The 26,574-nt window shown below is 38.1% G+C and overlaps 1 pseudogene; it reads right to left on the bottom strand.

Moving 5' to 3' along the window:
- LOC107532339 (caspase-1-like) overlaps window positions 1-26,087 on the bottom strand; it is a 40,732-nt pseudogene extending 14,645 nt beyond the window's left edge.
- Between the last annotated feature and the right edge of the window lie 487 nt (window positions 26,088-26,574).

Below are 26,574 nucleotides of genomic sequence, written 5' to 3'. Positions count from 1 at the left end.
TTAAGAGGCATAATAGAGATAACATAAATCATCCCTTTAGTGTGCTTAGAAATGAGCTGTTTAATTATCTAGTGTCCTTGACCACTTTTAGGAGGCTGGAGAAGAGGCAGGGGATGGATATCAGGCCTTGACATTTGAACTTAAAAATACCACATTTTTTCTTTACATTAAGGTGGGGCAGTGGTTCCTGCTGCTTCGACAGCCTGCACAGGATTTTAGGGTGGTATTAATTTCTCCATTGTTCCCGGGACTGCAGCAGCTCCCGGGCTTCCGAGATAGAGTGTTTAAAAGACTTGTTTCCTCCCATTTTTCTTTTTGACTTTTATCTGGGAGGGTAATAAGATATTTCCCCCTCTTTGAATCATTAATTTAGATCTTTCTGAGTAGAATTCTTATTAAGCAACAACATGAAGCTTGCATATAAGACGTTTTATCTTATTTACTAGGCAACTGGCAAACAATTCTAACTATGCTACAATAAAAGATCATCTTTTTCTTGGTCATTGGCTCATAATCATACATGGACTGATTGGCTAGAATGCAACTGAGGGGTCTACCACTGGGTACTGATACCAAGGTGCCCCCCCCCCGTGCTTAAGAGTCAAAGATTACACACAAAATAGCAATTCAACAAATAGAAGGGAACAAGCAACTATATAACAGTATGATTCTTATGCAAATTTCTTTAAGCAATATTCCAAATTAAAAATACAACTATTAAGACACAACACAAAATGTAGGCAACAAGAAAAGCAAACAATGCACAAAATTCCATATACCAAAGCCAAAAGAGAGCTCCACCAAATCCCACACCATGGAACTGGGATTTTTCTTGACACTGAGCCATGCCTACCACCAAGCTATGCCTATTGAGTCCTATATAGTCCCAAATGGTTCAAAGAATCCAAGTGATAGGTCAGGGCCTCCTGATTATGCACACCAAAGACTTTACCCAGTTTGGGCTCATCAACCCACCAACAACCTGTTTCCTTTCCCCAGCTGGGCATAACAGATGACCATCTTTGAAAGAGAGAAGGATAATTCCCAAGTAAAATCATTCAGCAGCTCCCAAGTTTCCTCATGGGGTATATCAGCCACAGGCAGCCTGGAAAACCCTTCTACAAAATCCAGGAACTTATAGGAGGGGATCCAACTTATTCCTGGCTGGCTCACCAAAACTATAACCGAAACCAAGTTTTGGCTGCCTGCCACAATGAAAGCCAGACTCATGAGGCAGATGCTAGTGGAAAAGGAAAGAGGCTTATTCAAGCGCCAGTCACCTGAGAAGGTGGGGGACTCTTGTCACAAATTCCATCTCTCTACCTCAGTGCAGGCAGAGATTGTTATAAAAGAGAGAGGGAAAGTTGAACAAATAAATCAAGGGGAGATGAAAAGTTCTCTATGTGCAGGCTAGCACAGTCTATTTTGATAAGGATCCCGAAACTGATCAAGTGATGTTCTGGTGTTCATCATCTTGGTCTTTGTTCCTGGTTCTACATTATCCTGGTTCTATGGTTGAAGCCAGCAATTCTCTTAGAACTGTAATGACTGAAGGTCAGAGTCTATATCTTTAGAAGTTAGTTTCTAGGATTTTTAAACACACTGTTTATTTATAAACTGCATATTAGTCAGAGTCAGCATTTATAGAAACAATGTCAAAAGAATGGTGGGTGGGTTACAATTTCCTACTATTAGAAGGGGACCACCCACAGACTGGCACATGCAAATAGAAAATACTACAAAAAACAAGAATCAAAGGAATTGACTAGAAAACAGAATCCATGTGTAATTTGATATAAATATAATTATTTAATGCACACTTAATTCTATACTTAATTTTCTCCTTGACAATTTCCCCATCACTATATATTTTTGTTGGCAGCAGCAAGAATAGCATCAGATGTTAGACTGGTGGGATCAGACTGGACCTTGGTTCAGCGACCTTGGTATTTGAGTTCTGGCTAGGAAAGAATTCAGAGCCAAAATTCAAACTATAAGAGGAAGTTTATTTAAAAAGTTGCAGAGATAGGAGTGAGCTGTGGAAGAAATGGGCTCAGAAAACAAGTTACAGAGGCAAAAAGAAGGGAAATTGGAGTTTAGGAGAGAGGAAGGTAAAGGTAAAGCTCATGGGGGAAAGAGAAGAAGGTGTGGCCATGCTTCCAAGAAACAGAGCACTCTGGGTATATATCTGGAGATTATAGGGAGGATTCCAATAAGATATTCATCAGCTTTTCAGGTGTGCCTTTTCAGGGTTATGGTCTCCATTGATTGGTCAGTGCCAGGGTGACGTGTCATGAGTCAATGCCGCTGGTTCTGAGATAAGCCAAGGAGTCGCTTGTCTGTTTTTTCTGCTTTTATGGGCCTGGAGCTAAAACCCAACTGAAGCCTAGATGTACTTGATGCCTGTCAGAACCTCATTGTCCTTAGGGCTTAATGCTTAAAGGCTGTTATTGGACCCCCTTGTTATTCCGTCTCCAAGGGGTTTTAACCAGTATGACTAGCAACATGCTAGGGGAGCAAAGGTGAGGGGACAATTCTAACCTAATGACCAGAGATATGAAAGGCCAGGGATTCTAAACCATATGACCAGCAGTGTGCTACCCAAGAAGGAGAAGTTATCCTGGGAGCAAGGTTGTTGTTTTCTCAGCTTGGCCCATTGCTAGGCACCCAGGGCTTTCCACCCTGGTGACCTTCTATACCTGATTCATTGTCCTTTCTCTGACCATGTCTATCTAACTGCCTATGACATTTTGAAAAGTACATTAATAAAAAGATGAGATAAGAGCAGAGTGATAGGTAGTAAAAAGAACCTATGTCTAGAGACAAAAGAACATGCACTAGGGCCACAACGTAATAGGGTCTGAGGCTGAGATAATAGGAAGCTTATTCTAAACTGATAAGACAAATGAAAATAAAGGGTACTGGGCTCAAGATACAGGTACTACCAGGACTTTAGGGTGAATCATTGGACCTTACCTTGACAAAAATACAGCTCCATCTTTGATGCAAGTTCAGGGTCTTCTTCCCAGAGATGCTGAATAAATTTCTTGCAGGCATGGCATCCTTTCCCAATAATGAGGTCAATCAAGACTCGAGCCCTATCCATGACTGTGTGATTTTCATCTTTCACTTTTCACATCTCCTCCTGGCTAAGCGCTCTGTCCTCTAAGAGGTCATCCAGCAAGGCATTTATTGTACCATGGCCCACTGAACGGATAAACAGCCTCCTCTTCTGAATCAGTTGTTTGTCTATTGGAAACAAAGAGTCCCCAAGTAATGAAAACAGCCAAACTTCCCTCTCAATTCACAAACAAGGAAGCAATCATCTTAGTCTTTTTCAACCACACTTTTCTCTCCATGGAATGAGCTCATGCATTTGAATCTTCAGGCATCTACTCCATAGAATTCTTTCTGATTCTCGCCTTACCTTCATGAGGTCACTGAGTAACCCGAGAGAGCCAATTTCATGATTTTTTCTGTTAGCTTCTTGAAATCAGAAGTTATCCTGCTCTGACACACTCCAATTTCTTAAATTCTGAAGAGTTTTGACAGGCTATTTCCTTGGGAAACAAGCTCAGCTGCTGATATGCATCCCATGCCCAAGTGACTCATAGTTTCAAATTCAGATAAAACTAGCAAACTAACAGGATACCAATAGAATCTCTGATTCTTCCTGGCCTTTTATTTCAAAAGTGCTGTGAAAGGCTGGCTGAGCACCTTCCCTTCCTCCTCCTATTCCCTCTCCACGTAAACCTGTTAGGTTTAGGTTCCTCACATAAACATTCACCAGGCCTAATGAGGAAGGTAGCCCCTTCCCAAACTATGTTTTCCCCATGAGCTCTCAGACTAGAAAAGACTCACCAGCCATGGATCCTCACAGTTACCTTCTGTGTGCAGTTGAAATGGCAAGCAATTTGGTTCTGTCTTTTTATGTAGGACGTGCACAGAGATTGCGAAATAATAGTTACACCTACCTATGCATAATAATCATTATTTCAGGTTGGAGTGGGGAGGTGTATATCCACCTAGTGAGACTAATCTTCTCTGAAGGGCAAAGGTGCCTCAGACCAACTGGTTTTGACCAAGAGAATAGGGATCTAGTTTACTCTAACTTATCTTTGTATGTAATATATCTCTTATTAAAAAATTTTTGTCAACTCAGTTACTATTGTTTCACAACCTGTGCAGATAAAAAAAAGGCCTGCCTGTGGATCATGTTTAACCTGCAGGCCACATATCTGTCTTCTGTGCTCTTCGCAAATTACTGCATTTATATTCTTGGGAACAAGACTCTGTCTTGGTAATGGGTAGTATAAAATTTTGTACATTTTAATCTATGGTTTTCTCAAAGCATTTTTTACTTTCCCTTCTTATTTCCTTGGCCAAGCTTGTAGCAGGCTCCTGTTGCCACAGGGAATAATCATAGTAAGGCAGAAGCTAGGAATGGCCAGAAAGGCATTGAGATCTGGAGAAAGAAAAAGACAAGGCACTCACACACACACACATACACACACACACACACACACACACACACACACAAATGGGAATGTTTCTGTGGAAAATGCTGAGAACATTATCCTCAAGATAATAGTTTTCTTGTCATGGACTGCCTGAAGAGGCAGAGGTGTTTGAGTTTTCCAGCCAGCCAGGACAACACACCAATACTTTGAGGTGGTATTCTGACCACAACCAAAAGCCAAATCATACTTCTAGGAAGCAAGACTGTAGGCACCAGGATCTCTGATTCTCAGTTTTCTGGAAGCCCAGTAGAGACTTACTAGATATGCAAGTCCATTGCTGGCTTTAGAAATGAAAATGTCAATGATTATGATATTTAAATGGAAAAGATAAGATTTTCTTTTCTCATCTTTCTGGAGATCACTCAAGCATATATAAACCTGGTAAGACTCCAAGAAGAGGATGAGGTTCCTATAATAGTTAAAATTGAAGTTACCTCCCTGGCCGATATTGCTCAGTGGTTAGAGTGTCAGCCTGTGAGCTAAAGGGTTGCAGGTTCAATTCCTGGTCAAGGGCATGTGCACTGGTTGTTGGTTCCATCTCTGGCCCTGGTCAGGGCTCGTGTGGAGGCAACCCATCAATGTGTCTCTCTCAGTCCGATGTTTCTCTCTCTCTCTCTCCCTCCCTCCTTTCCACTCTCTCTAAAAATCAATGGAAGAAATATCCTCAGGTGAGGATAAATAAATAAATAAATAAATAAATAAATAAATAAAATTAGAGTTACTACTCTGGATAGACATTCAAAATATAATTTGGATTGAGATATAATGATCATAAAATAAATGAATGATGGACTAAATGATAAGTAATGTCTTAAATGACAAGAGATGACTTGAAGATTTAGATCAGGTCATGCCAGTTTTCTGGAATTTGATTTGCTACTAACAATTTAAGTTTGGAATGATGATAAAGGTGTGGGTGTAGAGAGTAGATGTGACCTAGGAGGCAGAAGATCTCTAGATGTGAACTCTTTTATTTTTCATCTATGTTTCATTTACCTATATTTACATAAAGACATTCTAGAATAGATTTAGTAAATACATCTCAATGGGAACACTAACACAAGATTATTTTTTTCTTTTCATGTAAACTTCCCCTCTTCTGAATGAGCTAGTTTATCTAAGCCTCAGTTTCTTTATCTGTGTACAGTTATCTCATCTGTATTATTTTTATTACCTAGATTTGTTTTGACGATTTAGCATAATATTTATAAAACCGTTGCCTGGTCGTAAATGAAAGTGGTTGTTATCATGTTAACAACAATCTTGAAGGAAAGTATCCTCATACTTACATTTCTTCCAAAAATGCTTATGAGTTCCTTATGTCACTTATTTCATTATGGTTTTAAAATGTCTCTCTATTTTAAGACAAAATGTATCTCTGTTTTATAAAGGAGAATATTAAGTGTTGGGGGTTCAGAGATTTGCCCAGCACAAGGGCCCCTCATGCAACACTAGACTCGGTGTGATGTGCTACTTGCTCTCCATCCGGCACTGGGGTAGGAAATATGAAGAACATGATCAGTTAAGAGAGGACTCAGACCCCATTCTTAAGGAGTTTAAAATAATTTGGGGGTGATAAGGCATAAGCGTAGGAAAAGATAGCATGACAATACAGGGGAACCTAGACTAAAAGTGCTATATCAGAAAAGGGGGGTTAAAGCTTCTGGAGAAGACAGGAAGATTTCACGCAGGTAGTAGGACATGTTCCTAGAACCTATAGGGTGAAAATTTTGGTGTTACTACTGGGGAAAGAGAGAAGGTTAATAATTTTCTTATAGCTTAATTTTTTTCTAGGTATTGTAACAAGTTGATTAACCCATCCAACAACACTGAGAAAATGGCATTTGTGCCCCACCTTTGCAAATGAGGAAATTGAGTCTTTCAGAAATAAACCTCTTGCCCTAGATCATAGCAATAGTGAATGGGACTTTAGGCAGATTTGATATATACCTCTGTTGAAAGTCACTGTTTAGGTACCTACTTCTGTAACTGAAAGGATTCTCTAGGCCTTCTTCATGTTCCACAAAATCTTGATGTTAATACTTCACTATCTATGAGGAATTACATTTAGGAGCTGGGTCTGAATGGTTGAGGCATTGAAGCCCAAAGATGGGGAAGAGCATCTGGGAATTGGAGTGGAAGGGAGGGTGAAGAGTGGGGAGCAGTGAGTCTGACTAAATTAGCAGAGAGCCAGGAGGTGTTGGACCTTTCAGAGGTCAATTCTTTTTTTTTTTTAATCTTCACTAGAGGGTATTTTTTTCATTGCTTTTCAGAGACAGTGGAAGGGACAGAGAGAGAGAGACATTGATGTGAGAGAGACACATCAATTGGTTGCTTCATGCACACACCCCGACTGGAGCTGATGATTGAGCCTGAAACTGAGGTATGTGCCCTTGACCAGGAACCATACCCAGGACCCTTCAATCCTTAGACTGATGCTCTCACCACTAAGCCAAACCAGCTAGGCAAGAGGCCAATTCTTACAGTGGGATTGCTGGGGGATGCCAAAGGTGAAAACTCAGCAAGTGACTTCCTCAAAGCCCTTGAAGGCAGTTAATCTGAATGATCATGAATCTGATGTGTTAATTGGCTACTGGCAGAAATATAAGCAAACACACTCTGGAGGAAAGTTTTGTTAGGCCCATTGAAATATAAAAAATATAATCACATTAAAGAACATTTAACATATGAATGAACATTAAAAATACACTACAGAGCAACCCCTATGAGTAGAAGTCAGCAGAAACAAGAAACCAGAAATTTAAAGACATAAGGATTCATAGATTTTGGACTAATCAGATAAAAAATACATAGGATCTATGTGGGAAATGCTCAAATAAACCCACAAAGAGAGAGATGTATAAATATTATGAAATAATCACTTTTTAAAAGATAGATTTTTTAAAAAATGTAACTTTTGCAAATATAAACTACAATTATTAAAATAAGAAACTCAAAGGACAGGTTAAATACATACACTGTTAATGAGAGAATTGTGTGCTGAAAGATAAATATGATAATCTATCCAAAGAGAGATGATATATTAGGATTCTGAACATTAGGATTCAGACCTGAATCTTACTGGACTAAAAATCAAGGCCTCAACAGGGTTGTGCTTCCTGGAAGATGGGGGAAATAATCTACTTCCAAGCTCATTTAGGTTGTTGGTTGGATGAATCCAGTTCCTTGTGGTGAGAGCAAGGAGATTAAATGTTTTTTCCTGGCTGTAAGCTGGGAGCTATTCCTAGCTCCTCAAGGGCTCTCTCTGGTTCTCACACATGGCCCTACATCTAGAACCAGCATGAGTCTGTCCAAATCTTCTGGATTTCTCTGACTTCCCCCTTCTGCTGCTCTCTTATGCTTTCAACTGGAAAGGGTTCTCTGCTTTTAAGGACTCAGGTGGTTATATTGGACCCACTCAGATAATCTCCCTATTTAATGGTCAATTGAGCAATAACCTTTATTATATCCACCTGGGCTCTTAACCACTAAACATTACATATTCACAATTGTTAGACAAATAGGTAAAGACCATAGAGACAAAGACTCAGCATATCTCATCTCAGAAGAACATAATAGAAAGAAGGAAAGAAAGACAATATTTAAAGAGTTTTCATTTATACCATGGAATACTACAGAGCTGTAAAGAAGAGGGATCTCTTACCCTTTGAGACACTATGGATGGACCTGGGGAATATTATGCTAAGTGAAATAAGCCAGGCAGAGAAAGACAAATATCACATGATCTCACTTATATGTGGAATCTAAAGAACATAATAAACTAATGAACAAAATAGATCTAGTGACATAGAAGCATGGAATAGACTGATGAATCTCAGAGGGAAGGTGAGGATGGGTGGGTGTGTGGGGAGAAATTAACCAAAGAATCTATATGAATATATACACAACTCATGGACACAGACAATAATGTGGTGAAGGCCTGGAGCAGAGAGTAGGTGGGGGGTGGAAGGGGTTAATGGGGAACAAGGGGGACATCTGTAATATTTTCAACAATAAAGATAAATTTGAAATAAAAAAGAGTTTTTAGAATCATGTCAGAATGCACAGTATCGGAGTTCTGAAATATACAGAGCCACAGTTTACTGAAGCACACTTTAATAAGCACAACAAATACAAAGAAGGCTGATGCCTTACAACAGCCCTATGAGATACACATTACTGTTCCCATTTTGAAGATGAGAAAAAAGAGTGCAGAGAGCTATGTGTCCAAGTTCAACCACACTCCTCTAATTCAGCTCATACAGAGTGTTAGAAAGCAATTCCTTTGTACTTCTCATGAAATTAATCGTGAATAGGGAAAATTATAAAATTCCAACCTGGTTCATATGGCGTTACCTAGCATGCAGAATATAGCTCCATAATACATAGTGAGTGCTTTGTTTATGCTTCATTTGTAGACAACAGACACCCCTTTAGCTAGCTTAATTAGAAAATGATTTATTACTAAATCACATACCTGGCAGTTACTCCTAGGGCCCACCTCCTGGTTTGTGTGCTCTTGTGTAATACCTTTTCCTTGAGCACAGGCTGAACCTAGTATTTTGATTCTAATAAATAGAATATAGAAATATGATGACATGTTTTTTTCCGAAATCAAATAACAAAAAGACTAGTTTCCATTTTGCTCACGTCTCTTCTTTCTCACTTGTTCACTCTATGGAAACCATATTGTAAGCAGCCCTGAGGAAAAACTCACATATTAAGGAATTGAGCAAAGCTTCTGACCAGCATCAAGTGATGAACTGAATCCTGCCCGCAGTTGGAATTCAGCTCACCATGAGTCTGGAGGCAGATCTGACCCTCTCACAGAACCTTCCGATGAGACCACAGCCTTGGGTGACATCTTGATTGTCACATATTGCTTAGATTCCTAACACACATAAATGAAGAGATAATTGCTTGTTGTTTTAAGCCACTGAAATTTGGGGCAATTTGTTACTTAGAAATTGATACTAATACATGATGTACTGTGTGGCAGACAGAAATTCACTTTTAGAAGCTTAAGAGCAGGATTAGATTGAGCTGGTAGGGACAGATGCTACTCTCAGAATCACACAGCCTTTGAAATAATTAGGAAAACTACTGCTTGAGACTGCTGAATCAGGAGGTTAGTGACTGTGTGAGTTCTTCTTTCACATTGGTTCTATGTGACTGTTTGCTTACTTCTCACAAGAAGTAAACAATCATGAATAAAATCATCCACATATCCTTTCTTAGTAATTTTATCACTTCTTCTTCCTTCACCACCCATATACCCTTACATTTGTCTGTTTTTCTATCTCTTTTGACTGCTTGTCTTATAAATGCACATACACACAAACACCATTGCAATCACCTTTGATGTTTTTCTATAAATATCTAAAGGTATTTTTTTCCAATTCTAAACAGAATCCTGATTTAGGATAATGAATTATGAGCTACACACACACACACATATATATACATATATATATGTGTATATATATATATATATGAATATGAATATATATATATATTCAAGGAGGAAAATATGAGAGCAAATTCTCCACATGGAAAATACTCAAAATACTCACAGAAACAAAAGATAGTACAGCACAAAGGAATGATCCCAAGAGGTAAATCTCCCAAGGCACAAGGTCCAGGTTATTACAAACACTGTGTGAAGATAAACTTGAAAATTATTTTATACTCCCTACACTAAGACAACACAAAACTTTGTATTCCCTTATCTGGCCTGGATGATGATCTTTGGTTTGTCCTTAAACACTGGAGCTGTTCTCAGTGATCAGTGCTCAGTGGTGTGGGATGGTTGCTACATTGGGACTGCCTAAGTAGATGATTCATGCCCTGACTACTGTCTGAGACACCATGAGATTAAAACAATAAGAAAGCAACCAACAGAAGTTTAAAGTTTGGGAGAGGAAATTAATGACTTCTATGCTAATATGTCTTAAAAGAACTCCAGAGTCACTAACTTTGAACAATATGAAACACCATAGTGGTATTAGCAGAAATGCAGTTTATACAATTAAATTCATTCAGCAACTCCTCCCCTCCTTTATTTTCCAGACTACACAGTAGGAAACCACTTCTGTTTTCTCTTTTATTGAAATACAAAATGATTTTAAAAATCCTTTTGGAAGGATAAATTTCCTTGAGGGAGTATACAGACAAGGACTGGACTCCTGAGATTTCCCGTAGAAGGAGAGAAATGAAGGTGAGTAGCTGTGGCAGAATTGTTCAGGGGTAACTCCTGTAATAAGTAGCTTGAACATTACCATATCTCAAATATGTCTCTATTAGTCCAAAAAAATAAAGAATGCAAACAGGCACTTGTAGCGGTTTCTAACCCCAAGCTTGCACTTAGAAAACTCCGTACTTGAAAGACTTACACGCCTTGATAAGAAAAGTGAGGTTTATTATGCAGGACTGATCAAATCTATGTTAAGGTAACTGATGGAATAGATATGAGGGCAGTAATTTGTATGGGCTAATTGCTGTAATAATTGAAATTTATTTATTTATTTTTTACTTTCTTTTTTTAAAATTTTTCTAGCTTTATTGAGGTTTAATTGACAAATAAAAATTTTATATAATATTTAAGGTATACACTGCAATTTGATATATGTATATATTGTGAAATAATTATCACAATCAAGCTAATTACCATATCCATTACCTCACATAGTTGCACATTTCTTTGTGGTGAGAACACCTATGATCAAGTGTACAATACACTATTATTAACTATAGTCATCATACTGTACGTTAGATCTCCAGAACTTATTCATCTTATAAATGGCACTTTTCACCCTTTGACCCATGTCTCCCCACTCCCACCCCTCTGCTCTATCCCTGGTAACTACCATTCTACTCTCTGTTTCTATGGATTTGACTCCTAGATTCTCATAAAAGTGAGATCATGCAGCATTTGTCTTTATGTGCCTGCCTCATTTTGCTTAACATAATGTCCTCCAGGTTCACCTATGCTGTTGCAAATGGCACAATTTTCTTTTCTTTTCTTTTTTTTTAGGGCAGAATAATATTTCATTGCGTATGTGTGCCACATTTTCCTTAGCCACTCAGATGTTAACAGACTCAGGTAGTTTCTGTATCTTGGCTGCTGTGAAAAATACTGCGATAAACATGAAAGGTCAGATACCTGTTTTAGAGACCAATTTCATTTCCTTTGGATATATACCCAGAAAGGGGATGACTGAATCATGTGATAGTTCCATTTTTAGTTTTTTGAGAGATTTCTGTACTGTTTTCCATAATGCCTGTACCAACTTATATTCTGACCAACAGTGTACAATGTTTTCTTTCCTCCACACCCTCAACCACACTTTTTATCTTGAAAACAATGACCGTTAGACATTTGGAGAAAGACCACAAAAATCTATGATCCCTACAAGAAGAACACAAACAAAGTGAGCCCTTTGACTGTGCCAGCTTGTTGCCTGAAGACGGCTTCCAGACTGCGGTGCGAGAGGGAGTGTCCGAACTGAGCCCGGGCGATCAAGGGAAACTATTGAAGGCCAGGAATCAGGCTGCAGGTGCCGAATGGGAGAGGAGGGATCTGCACACACAGGGAGCTCTGGAGATTGTAGGAAGGTCCTCTCAAGTCTATGGCTAAGCACTGACTTTAACCTGTGAGAGAAGAAATTACTCAGGTGGGGAGCAACCACTGAAGGGCAGTAGTGGAGAGAATGTCCTGGAACTCGTGGGGCTGGGGATAGTTTGTGTTTCCAACAGCCAGAGTGGAAAGATGTTAAAATATGTGGGGCAATGTATTGAGTGCCAGAAAGGGGTTGCCTTTAATGGTGGGACTTAGTTAGGGCTAAAGTTCCTCTGGATCCACTCCACAATGTCTTCAAAACAACCTTTGAGTATGTTCACTAATCCCAAGAAATGTTGCTGCTCGCTAAAATAAGATACAACATTCCTTAAAGGAGCACCACAGAATCTAACATCTAACAATGTCATACCACGAATGAAAAGAAGCACAAAAATTTGATTCACCATTAGGAGAGAAACCAATCAATAAAAACAGGACCAGAAATAACATACATGACGAAAATGGCAGGAAAGACCACGAAGAGAGTTATTATAAGTATGCCCATGTGTTCAAGTAGGTTGAGGCAAAGAGTATTATGAGAAGAATATGAAAATATAATAATAGAACTATCCAAAATAAAGTACAGAGGGAAAAAGACCTGGAACATGAACAGAGCATAAATAATATGAAACAGCCTAACATAATGTGTAACTGGAATCGCAGGAGAGAACAAAGGTGGGCAAAACAATATTGAGAAAAAATTTCCAAGTTAAATAAAAACCATACATGCATAGCTCCAGGAAGCTCAAATCAATGCAAACAAAATAAACATTTTTTTAAAAACCTATACATCAAGACACTTCCGTAAATATTTTTAATGAAAACCAGTGATAAAAAAAATCTTAAAACAGCCAGAGGAAAAAGATACAGTCTGCACAGAGCCGCAAACATGACTGTACACTATTCATCAGAAACAATGCGAGGCAGAAAAGTAATGGAGAGATGTCTTTGGTGGACTGAAAACAAAACAAAGCTTGTTTTCTAAACTTAGCAAAATTTTCTTTAAAGGATGAAGACATTTTAGGAATAAAAAAAGAAAAAAACTAAGAATATTTTGTCAGCAGACTTTTGTGCGAAGAAATGCGAAAAGAAGTATTTCAGGTGGAGGAAAAGGATGTCAGATGGGACTGTGGATCTACACCTGAGAAGAAAGAGCGTCAAAAATGAGAGAAGAGAATTGGCTGTAAGAAGCAAAATCGTAGCGACACACCGTGATGTTTACAGCACACGCAGAAGCAAAACGTGGCAACCGAGCAAATGAGAAGAAGGGGGAACAAGTATTTGAAGGCAGGCTGCAGTAAGGTTAAGATGCATAATATGGTTTCTATAGCGATTACCAAAAAATAAGCAAATGAACAAAATTCAGTAGTGGATCTAAAATAGAATCATAAAAAAATGTTAAAAAATTTAGAAGACAGAAAAAGAAGGAAACGGAGATAAAGGAAAAACAGAAAATACGTAGTCAGAGCAGAGCAGAGATTTAAACCAAATTATATACATATTTAATTTAACACGATATAAACACTCCAAAAGACAGGTTGTCAGATAAGGTTTTAAAAAGGAAGAACCACGTTGATGCTGTCTAAAAGAAACCCACTGTAAGTATAAATGTTGCCTGTGAAAAACCTGTTCCTTTTGTGCTGCCTTGAGAAAAGAATCGCAAAGGCACAGGTGTGGAGAAATGTAAATGTGACAGCAAGACTGTATTGTGATTTGAGGGAATTAATACACCCTCAGGGGTGTAGAGGGTGGACAGGCTCTAAAAGCACTGCAGGAGGCCTTTGTTAACCCTCTATCTGTCTTCTCGGTTGAGGTAAAGATCAAAACACCATTCAAAGGATCCGACCCAAATTTCCAATTCTTCCCAGGCCTGCATCAGGTCCTCCTTCCAGCAAATTCTACTGGAGTTTCACGCCCTCTATCCAATCCGATTACCTTTCCAATTTCTCCCCAGGCTGGGCCCTGCCCCTCTGTGTGTCACCCTGGCTCTCATTGCACACATCCAAAAGTTCCCCTTTGTCATCTAGTTTCTAATGCTGATGAGCCCAGCACAGGAATATCCCCTCCTCCCTCTGGTACTGTGAACATGAGTAAAGGTGCCGTGCCAATGTGCCTCAGGTCAGGAGCAGACCCGTCCTAGTCCTTGATATCTGCGCATTTAGTCCAACACCTGGCTTCACTATAGTGAATCCTGTCTTCTAAAGTAGGGTCATCCCTAGTAGTGGATCCCTAGGCATGTGTTTTCTTGGGTTAGTACGTGTTAATTAATATTTAATGTTGTTATATTACCCATATTGAAACCCTTTTCCCTAGCATTATAGAAAATATCTTTGACTTCTTTACCTTTGTTTATTTTTAATTCATTTATTGTGGTATATGTGCACACAATAAAATGTACCCATTTCAGATGTAAGTTCAGTGTGATTTGCTAAATGTATGTACTACCAAATTCTACTTCCAGGATATTTCCATTATTTTAGCAAGTCAAATGAGAGGCAGTTACACCAACCTCAAGCTCAAGGAAACCACTGATCTGATTCTATCACCATGGATCTGTTCACCAGTTCTTCTCCCTCCCCCCCTTCTTTCATATAAATGGAATCATATGGTACACACTCTTTATGTGAGTGTTCTTTTGACCAATTAAATGTTTTGAAGAGTTTTCTATTTTGATGTATGTAGAAGTGTGCATATCTTTTTATTGCTGAGAAGCATTATGCTGAGTGGATATGTAACAATCTGTTTATCCATTCATGTGGTGGATACTTGGATAACTTGTAGGTTTTTGCTACCCTAGTAATATCTTACTGTATCTTCAATTTAAATTTTCCTCATGATTAAAGCTGTTGAAAATCACTATATGTACCTCTTGGCCATTTGTGTATATTCTTTCTTACAGTGTCCAAATTATTTGCCCATTTTTTATTGAGGAGTTTGTTTTCTTATTGAACTGTGAGTATTCTTTAACTATTCTTGACACAAGACCTTTGTCAGATATATGTATTTCCTTCTAAGCTATCGCTTACATTCGAATTTTCTGAATGGTATCATGGGGAGCAAAAGGTTTTAATTTTACAAAACTCAATTTATCTTTTTCTCTTATGTGGGTCGTGACTTTTGGGTTTTGTGTTATGGGTTTGAATTGTGCCTCTTTCACTGTCCTTTGACTTTGTCATACGTACATCTTTACATCTCAAGTGTGTTCCGGACTAGAAAATATACTTTCTGCAAAGGAGCTCACATCGCCTTTTTCCTTTAATAATTTCCTCAGCAGTGACAACAATGCTATAGACTCACTAGACCAATATGCTGTGTGCCCACCGACTGATCATTGGGAGGGTTCGCAGGCCTGGCATCTGGGGGGTGCAGGCGCGAGGATGCTTGACGGCCACAGGAAGCCATGCGAGGAGGCTGCAGAAACTTGGGGGGGCTCTTCATTCCTTTATAAATTCTGAGCAAAGACTTTCAGCCTGGAATATTGAAACAAATTACGGAGGCAGGCCGGCCTCATGCCCGCAAAGCCTTGCCCATGAAGGAAAGACACATACATGGGATTGACGAGCAGAAAGCAGCAAACCCTTCTCCATGTGGGTCTTGTGGGCCCCACTGCCCCCCAGGTCCCCTGGAGACTGTGCAGAGCTGTCTCTGCGGCCAGAGAGTCGTGACCCACACCTCTCCACAGTGCACCCTGTCGTGTTATTCAGGGCTGCACCCATTTTAGCAACCCTATGGAAACTAAATACACAGAGGGTGCGCTTAATGAGGGTGTTCCGATTACTTGCCCACTGGTCAGGGGGAGTAATGGTGCTATAAACTACTATTGACTATTCCTAAGTAAAGTAACCAGTTCTTGGTTTAATGATAGTAAAAATAGCATTGCAGTGTCAGGGAAGGGAGTCTGCTCAGGTCAACAACAGACACAGGATTCTAAAATAATGTTTTCCTCTCCTTTCCCATTGCTGCTTGCACCTTCTAAGCCAATGCCCAAGTGATATAATTATATTAACGTTTGAAGCAAAATATTTATGGGAGAGAGCATTGCCATAATTATTTGCTTTTTGTTAATTGAGGTATACTTTACATATAGTAAAATTTGCTTTTTAATTGAATTTCTTGGAGTGACATTGGTTCACCAAACCATACAGGTTTCAAGTATACAACTCAATAAAATGTCATCTGCACACTGCATCATGGGCCTATTGCCCCAAGCAAAGTCTCCCGCCACTTAGCCCACCTCCACCTACCCCCCCCCCTCATTTTTCCTCTGGGCTATCACTACACTATTTTCTGTATCTATGTGTGTGTGTGTGTGTATTGTGCTTAATCCCTTCACCTTCTTTCATCCAGCCCCCTTAACCCCACGCCCTCTTACAGCTGTGTACAGTTTAACTATTTTTGATAAATATACAGTCATGTAACTACCGATACTATCAAGAATAGCCCTCCCATCCTTCACCCCTGACAGTCATTAACCTGCTTTTGTCCCTATGCTTTTGCCTTTTTCTTATGCTATGTAAATAGAATTATATATGTTGACTTCAGGGTCTGGCTTCTTTCACTTACTTAGCACTATATTACATTTAACCCCTCACTATCATGTGAAATACTTCTCAGGTAAGAGATAATAAGATTTTGATTAACAAAGGCTGAAATTAAAGTCATTTTTATGCTATAACTTTAATAACTCCACATAAAGATAATTTAAAGCTAGCATTAATATCATCATCACTTCCTGTGGTTCACTGAGAGTGGATGGCATTTATATTTATTTGTATATCAATTTCTCTATTGTCATCAGTAGGCAGTCTTTCCAAAGAAGTGTATTTGGTATAACTGCACTAAAGTGAGGCAGGTGTAGGGTTATTTTCACTAGATATAAAACAGTCAGTAAAACCTTGCATGATACACACCTCCCTGACCTCTAGATCCCATCAGAACTCACCACCTCTGCAGGCCTACAGAGGGTTTGTCCTTTAGATTATAGCAGTTTTGATTGTTGAAAATCTGGAGTATGGTGTCATAAGGTAGCACATCTGTTTTTTCATCCCTATGCTGAATCCCACAAATTCTGTCCAGAAGGCCATGAGACATGAACACCAAGAATGTACTATCTGAGGTCTTGTGCTCTGGGCAAGTGGCAAATCTCTTTAGCACTGACTCCATGGCCTGAAAGAGAGTAAACCTTTAAACATCAGATCATAGTACCTGCCCTTTCTACCACTGATGCTTTGAGGAATAGAAAGAATAAATGGCAACTGCCTGACTCTTTACAGTGACAGATATATAAAAGGTGCTCAGAAGTGTCCATTGTTATTGTTATTTTGCTGTTGTTGCTGTTAATGTCATAGTTACTAGAATAATTCTGGCAAATATTTCACAATACGCCTAATATATTAATTATTATCGTAACCATTCATAAGTACAATCAAGTGGCATTAAATATATCCACAGTATTCTATAAACATCACCATTATTTATACCAAAAACTTTTCATCATCCCCAATAACATCTCTGTACCCATTAAACAATAACTTCCTTTTATCACCATCTCTCAACCCTGGGTAACCTTTATTCTACTTTCTTTTCCTATGAATTTGCCTATTCTAGTTAAATCAGATAAGTGAAATTGTCTAATAGTTTTCCTTCTGAGTCTCACTTATTTCACTAAACATAATGTTTTTAAGGTCCATTCATATATCAAAAATTCATTCCTTTTTATGGCTGAATAATATAATTTTGTTTATCGATTCATTTGTTGTTGGGCACTTGAATTGTTTCACCTTTTAGCTACTGTGATTAATGCTGTTGTGAACAGTGGTGTACAAATATCTGTTAAAATTCCTGCTACTAATGGATAGAATATGAAGTTTCTTAAACAAAGCATTGGCAAGTGGACAATGGACTCTGACCTAGGGTATGATTAAAAGAGTGAAATCCCAGAGTGTTGAACAAGAACAGATGTGGACTTCTTATTCAATGGTTTTGTAGAGTACAGTAGAATATTTTCTCTCTCCTTTTCTCCTTTCTTCCATTTAATCAAAACTTATCTAACATTTAAGATCCATTTCTAATTTTGTGAACATTAACGACATTCTTCACCTACTTCAGTCTATTGATCATAATTAAACCTTCATGTCCTTGATATGGGCATTATTTTTCTAGCATCGAGTATCTATATGTAATGCATTGCAGCATTATTGATTCATTAGTGTCTAATTCTCTTAATAGAATGTAATTACCTATCATCTATAGTTATTTATTAATTAGTATTGTGCCTTAAGACATCACTAAAAAATTATCTAGGGAAACTTTCCATTCTATACATTTTACCCCCATTCCATGCATTGATTATCTTACCCTTCCAACCTTCTTTTTGCATATTTCCAGGAATTTTTCACTAAGACAAAGCTTGAGTTGCCCCTTGGGTTCTGTGGGTGTTGACTCTGTTCTTCTAAGAGTTTTAAAATACATAGTCTAATTAGAATTGTGATATCTGGTAAATGGCTCTCTTATTGGGCCTCATACCCTATATCACCCTAGAAACCATTACAGAGAAGGACACTCATTCTCTTGAAAGATGGAAGAAAACTTTGCAAGAAGACATCTTAGCTAGTGAAAGTTATAGTTTTGTCCAACGTTTTCTTAACAGAGATGAATTATGGTCAGAAGAGAGACAGCTTCCACAAAGGAGCTGTCTCTCTTACCTAACTATGAGATCTACCCAAGGTGCAGAAATGCATGCATGTGGTTATCTGGTAAAGACTAGAATAAAAGAAATCTAGTAAGGTTCTCCTAATTGATTTTCTTTCATGTTTCTGCTTCTTAATCAATGACACCACTATTCACTCATTTGCCTAAGCTGAAAACCTAGAGTTCTTTCTTAATTTCACTATTTCCCTCACCCTCAACACATTTCATCCCCCAGATCCATGTCATCATCATATTCTGTTAACAAAATATATTCTATACATCACTTCTCACCTCCCCACTGATACCTGCCCATTCCTAGCACTGATATTCTCACATATGGATCATTAAAATAGCCTGAAAACTATCGTTCCCCATCTGCTCTTTTCCTACTCCATTCTGTTACCTTAATAGTGACCACAATGGCTTTTTACAAAGGTACATAGGATATGTTCTTTTTCTTCAGTTCTGAAGCTCATTCATTGTACTTTCTGCCTTTAGTTCAACATCTTCAAGAGCAAAAATTCTGCGAAAACATCAGTATAAATATACTCCAGAATAAAGCTTAAGTCATAATCATAGGCATCATTAGACAACTTTATAATCTCCTCTCTGAGGAGACACTTGAAAAGTCAGAGATTTCTCTGTCCTCACAATTAACTTTGCCTCCTGAGAGAGAGATTATATTGGCACTGAATGAAACACTCCAATGCTTCTCATCACAGTGAAAATAACACCCACATGGCTTTAACATGCCATTTGAGGGTCTATATGATCAAGTCACTGCTTAAAATTTAACTTCATGCTGTTCTTGTTCACAACATCTACATTTTTTCTGTGTTTCTCAAACACCCCATCCCTGTTTCTTCCTCGAGGCCTTTCCACTTATTGTCCTCACTATTTGTGGTTTTCTTCCCCTAGACTTATGTAGGACTGGCTTTTGCATTCATATAATTAACATAACCTTAACTGACCACCTAATCCAGGCAGAGTTCTGGTCATCTTCTATCCTAACCTACTCCATTGTCATCCTTTACTTTTCTTTCTAGTTTTTATCAATATCTGCAAACATGTTATTTATTTTCTACTTCTACTTGCCACCACATCCTCATTTGAGTCTTATTTTAAAGTTTTATGCGCCCAATGTGATAAAGAATAATTGGCAGTAGTTACTCAAAGTTTTTGTTGAGAAATATGAATAAATGAATGAACTGGTGAGTTCCATAAATTCAGGTTATATTTTAACCTAAGTTGTTTTACGAAGTGAGTCTGGGTCATAGCATCAATTGAATACAAAGGCCTTTGAAAAGAGAATGAGTGTGTTCTATTAGGAGGAACCCAATGTAATGAGGAGAGCTGTGCAAAGGGAAACAGATGATGGATTGGAGAGCTATAATAAGTGCCAAGTTAAGAATTGTGGACCTTGGCCTTAGTAAAATGGGAGGGTGATGTTTTCAAGTTATGGAAAGACATCTTATTGAGTACTCTATTTTGTACCCTGTTACCCTCACTATTGCCATTAGCATTTTGTATCTTTCTTGAAGCAAAAATATTTGGGTCTGGCATAGTGAAGACTATGAGAAATATTTCTAAGATATCTAGCTTTAAGGAAAAATAGGGAAAACAATGACTCTTTGCTTTTGTAGAATAGATGACAGGTTGGTTCTATCATTGGGGGAAAAAAAAAAATGAGACATGTTTTAGGTGGAGGAAGGGTTGTTTGGCCAAATAAGTAAAGAGAAGGGGAGGGGAAATCTGCTTTTAATTTGTCTTCAAGAGCCTTCATGAACTACAAGGACCTACTGTCAATGACCAAAAGAAAGGGTTTTTGTCTTTTACTTACTTAGGAAGATTAAAATAAAGTTTTCAAAATTATTTCTGTAGAACTAAACTACTCTTCTGTAATAGAAAGATACTTCAAACTAACAGTAAGGTATGGTGCAGACACGAAGCAGAGAACTGCAGGAATTTTGAGGGACAAAGCAAAGGAAAACAGAGGAAGTAGGGCAGCTTTCTCTAAGGGTGAGAAGGTATGAGGTAAAGAGCTGATGTGTCATCTAGGATCTGGCAAGTGAATTAGAAAGCAAAGGCAGGTGCAAAGGTAAGTTGAGACACCCCTTAAACAAAAGTGAGGAATCTTACCTGAAGAAAATCTCAACTTGGAAGCAAAAGTGGAATCTCTCTTGCAGATATAGCCTATAAGTAATTGGCTGGCATGGCACCCTTCAGGAATCACAAAGTCAAGTCACGGCCCGTGGCTACAGTTGTACCGTTTTCCTTTTTCACTTTTTCAGTTTCCTCTTGGTCGAGCACCTTTTCACGTAGGACATCATCCAGCAAGTTATTAAGGGTGTCTTCAGATACTGAATTAACAAATATTTTTCTTTTTTCACTTAGTCTCCTATCTGTTGGCAACACAGAAAGGTTGAGACTTATGAACTACTTAAGAAACATCGCTGTTACCTCAGTAACTGGGATACTCTTTTTCCTTTATTCCCTCATTATAGGTTAGATGTTGCAAGGAATGGATTACTTACTTTAGCCAAGATCTCTTTTATTCTTTCTAAGCCCATGGATGCCCACTCCCAGAATTCAAACCCAGCTAAGTCAAAACAAGGCTGTACTTGTCCAAATACTTTTCCTTTGGTGAGTTATAAGCAGGACTGAGGGAGCTTCGCCTGAGCTATTGCTTTGATGATTATGTTCATGGAAATCAGAATCAATAATGGTCACACTCATGTCAGTTTTAGTTCTCTTATTTAGGAACAACAGCCCATGGCGCTCTTGTCATGCAGATTCTGAACTATCATGTTTGGATATTTGAGCATTTAGGAGAGATCCACAAAATAACCTCAGAAAATAAGATCATGCCTTCCTGGAATTTACTTCTCCTTCTGAAACACCAGAAAAACCAGCTAACCTATGGATCCTACCTCAAAACCTAAAAGAATATTGATCAGGGATGAAGGCTTATTGTTTTCTTTTCTAGCTAAATATTGCTCACAAAATGCTATACAGAATCCAGTAAGAAAAAACTGAATCCATTTTCTCTCCCGACTATATCTCTTGAAGATAGAGTACTGAGGTACAGTATGTGGCAGAATAGACTCAATCAATAAAAGCTACAGGAGCTGTCAAGAGATAGGACACACCCCATACACACACTTGAATTTATGGCTTAAAACTGGCAGAGACCAGCTCAATCCAACATGAGGACTAATTTCACCTAAGGGTAACCCCTAGCCTCAATATATGCTCATTGTAACACAGCATGCTGACTGACACACCCACTCACCATGATCAGAAACGGAAAGACCATATAAGGACACAAAATAGCCAAAGGAGCTCCTCTGAAAAATCACTTCTTTCCCTGAGAAGGTCCCAAATATTCCTCCCTCTAACTCAATACCCTACCACTTGATTAAAAGAATCTCAGTAAAGGGAGCAAATTCCACTAAAAGAGGACTGCTCTGCCTGTGGAGTAGCCCATTCTCTGTCTCACTGCTTCACTAATAAACTCACTTTCACTTTAAACTCTAGGCTGACTTGTGTGTGAATTCTCTCCTGCGAATGCCAAGAAGCCAAGAACCCACTGTGGGTCGTGGACCCTCAGTTCCCAGACCCTCCCACCACCTCTCCACCTCCGCCGCCCACCTGCAGACTGCCTGCATCAATACAATCGGATAAAACAAAACAAAACAAAACATTATGAGCCATCACCTCCATGGCTCTCTTCTAAGGAAGCAGGAAAAAACAATGAGAAAAAAAAAATACTCAGAACAATTAGGACCTTCCTGTTGAGCAGAGCACGCTCACATCTTTAGACATAACTGTTACATTGCACATGTGAACAGCTATATATAAAGACATGCCTTTTTTTTTTTTTCCTTTTAAAGACACTCTGATGTCATCTCTCAGAATATTTTCTTGTGAAAGAAAAGGGTAGCATTCTTTAGAATGTCTTTCTATTTTGGAGATTCTTTCTTTTGCTGTTCAGAAGCTTTTAAGTTTGATGTACTCTCACTTGATTTTTGCCTTTGTTGCATATGCTTTCGGTGTCCTTGGGGCAGGTGACCTCAAGATATTCCTCAGCATCATAGTGATAATTTTGAATTAAAATTATCTAAAAAGCAGCAGGAGACAGAGGAGCTCTCTAACTTGTCTCTGTCTCTTTAAATGTAGGAGAAAACTATGCATGCGATAGGTGCCCTCCTGGTGCTTGAGGAATGAGAGACAACCTTACTAACGAAATATTAAATCTAGAGTCAAAAAGGGCTGTTAACAAACCTTGTAAAGCCTTTACTACTAATTTACTACCTAAACCCAATCCTTGCTCAGATTCCTTTCTTATGAGCACTAACTTTCTTTGTCCTGTCAATTTCTCACAAATTTACTGTTTCTTTGTCTAAAAAGTATCAAAAGTGTCTAGTTTGATCATTTCTTTCAACCTCATTTTATGATCTGAACATCATATTGTGACTCGTTCATGCACATGTATTTAATTGTTTTGGGTTTTTTTTCCTGTTAATCTAGTTTTGTGTCAATATTACTAGTCTAGCCATAAGAACTAAAGAAGGCTAAAAGGGGGAAATTCTCTCCCTAAGCTACAGTGTCATATTCAAAAAGTCATTGCCAAAATCAATTTCCCTACGTTTTCTTCTAGGAGTTTTATACTTTTGGGTCTTGCATGTAAATCTAATTCATTTTGAGTTCATTTTTTGTGAGTGTTGTAAGATAGGAATTCAATTTCATTCTTTTGCATGTGAATATCTAGTTTTCCCCACACCATTTATTTATTTTTGCTTAACCACTTATTGATCTTTTCTGATTTTTAAAAAATTTCTGCCCAGCTATGGCAATTAAATGGAAAGTTGTCATTACAATTCACAAACTGTGGGCAGAAAAATAACACACAGACCGTCAGGAATGACACCAAACCCTTTCTATTTTATTCATTCAAAAGAGTCCACAACCTAAGTGTCAAATATGAGCACTGCTATTTTTTTCTTGAAAAGGGGAAGAACATTTATTCTGGCAGTATTTTACAATTCCAGGAAGTGGTTTTAATACCACAGGTTGCAGTAATTGAAACCATAACAAACTTGGAAGGCATTTTTTTGCAAAGCCAGGTACTACTTGGCTGGAAGACTCTTCGTGTACCTAGTGAATTGCCTGTCAGCTTCAGCTGGCTGAGTCTTCCCAGGTGTTGACAGAAGAAACAGACTTTCCTGCCTCCAAAGGTGACAATTCCTGTAGAGCAGAGTGAGTGTTTTCTGTATCTTCAACCCTCCCTCCACCCAGAAGCAAATTCTCAATCTTTTCTGAAGCTGCTTTTGGTCACATGACCCTCTATTTCAGTGACCTTTTCCTACACCATTTATTGAAGAGATTATCCTCTCCCTTTGAGTATTCTTGACTTCCCTTTAAAATATTAGTTGACCATGCATGCCTGGGTTCTTGTTTCTGTTTAATTGTCCTATGTCTGTTTTTATGCTAGAGACCTAAAGTTTTTATTACGATAGCTTTGAAATAGGGTTTTAAATGAGGAAGTGTCATCCATCCAGCTCTCTTCTTTCTCAATATTGCTTTGGCTACTTGAAATCATTTGTTAATTAAATTCTTTCATTAAAGGGGTAAATATTTGAAATCTATCAGAAACTCATACAATTCAATAGCAAAAACACAAATAATATGATTTAAAAATAGGCAACGGGCCTGAATAGACAGCTTTTCCAAAAATGACATACATAGGGCCCACAGGTACATGAAAAAGTCATTGATAACATTAATCATGAGAGAAATGCAAATCAAAACCACAATGAGCCCAGCTGGGCATGGCTCAGCATTTGAGCATCGACCTAGGATCCAGGAGATAGAGATTCGATTCCTGGTCAGGGCACATGCCCAGGTTTGGGGCTCAATACCCAGTTGGGGGCATGCAGGCGGGAGCCGATCAATGATGACTCTCTCATCAGTGATGTTTCTATCCATCTCTCTCTCTCTCCTTTCCTCTCTCTGAAATGAATAAAGATATATTCTTTAAAAAAATTTTTAAAAACCCACAAAAAAAACCACCATGAGATACCACCTCACATCTGCTAGAATGGCTGTTTTCAAAATGACAAGAGATAAAGTAGCAAAAAGCCTGCATGTAGAGAAAAGAAAACCCTTGTATAGTGTTAGTAGGAATGTAAATTGGTACAGCCACTCTGGAAAACAGCATGGAGGCTTGTCAAAAAGTAAAGAAATAGAACTACCATGTGATTTAGCAATCTCATTCCTGGGTGTGTATCTGAAGGAAATGAAATCACTATCCAAAAAGATGTCTGTATCACTATATTTATTGCAACATTATTCCCAGTACCACACATGGAAATAATTAAGTGTCCATCGATAGTTAAATGGATTAAAAAATGTGATATATTATTCAGTCATGAAAAAGAAGGAAATTCTGCTATTTGAGACAACATAGACAAACTTTAAGGGCAATATGCTAAGTAAAATAAGCGAGACAGAGAAAAACAAATACTGTATGATCTCACTTATATGTAAAATCTAAACATGGTGAACTCATAGAAACGGGGAGTAGACTGTTACCAGGCCTCACAGGGTGATAGAAATGAGGAGATGTTGGTTAAAGTGTACAAGCTTCCAGTTATAGATAAACAAGTTCTGGGGGTTTAATGTACAACATGGTGACTATAATTAACAGTACTATATTGGATACCTGAATGTTGCTGAGAGTATATCTTAAATGTTCTTACCAAAAAATTTTTAAAAAGAAAGATAACTATGTGAAGTGATGAATGCTAACATTATTGTGGTAATTATTTCACAATATAAACATATGTCAAATCATTATATGTGCATCCTAGAAATACACAATGTTATATGTCAATTATATCTCAATAAAGCTAAGAAAAAACAAAGTAGCAGAATTAGACATTGACCTGGAGATTTCTAAACTGAAAATTAAATCAGTCAAATTTATTGCAAGGTCCCCAGCCCATTGGCACCTCCTCTCAGTTTTGGTTGGCAGTTAACCAGCCACCAAAGACAGAAGGAGACTACAAGAAGCACCTGCACAGAGTCTTCTGCTCCCAACCTCCCCAAAACTGAAGTCTCTTACCTTCCAGAGGTTCCTTTTCACCTTGGAAAGAGATAGACTTAAGTGATTTTTCTAGCCAATTTTAACAGGTTGTCGTCTCATATGGAAGCCCATGAAACAATTTCTATTACTCACCTCCTCCATTCATATGCATGCTCTATTAATTATAAAAATAGATTCTATGGTATTTTTTAACTCCATTTGCTACTTTAATAAAATGGTGTATAAAAATACTTTAGAATAATGTTTGTCCTTCTCTTCAGTCTCTATTTTAGCAGTAAAATACCAAAACAATTATGAAAGCAACTATAAGATAAGTTCTTTTAGACAAGCCTGGTACCCAGCACCCTAGATGATTGGGAATGCCTCTATAGGCACAATATGATTCCATGGCTCCAAAGACCACTTATAGCACAAGATCAAGTACAATCATTTTCTGTCTGTTATTAGTCATTGGCTCCTCTTTAATCATAGCCCATGTTCTTAAGCCAAATTTTTGAATCAATAAACTAAGGGCAATATAGAAGAGTAAAAAGTCATTGGTCAGCTAATTATATTTTTGTATCCTAACCCTAGTTTTTTCAACTTTTCAGCTCCATGACCATGAACAAATAAGTTAACCTTTATAAGTCTCATTTTGT

Source organism: Miniopterus natalensis, chromosome 11 (genome assembly GCF_054644295.1).
Source record: "Miniopterus natalensis isolate mMinNat1 chromosome 11, mMinNat1.hap1, whole genome shotgun sequence".
Lineage (NCBI taxonomy): Eukaryota > Metazoa > Chordata > Mammalia > Chiroptera > Miniopteridae > Miniopterus > Miniopterus natalensis.
Note: the sequence above shows the minus strand (reverse complement) of the source record. Positions and strands in the feature narration are given on the sequence as shown.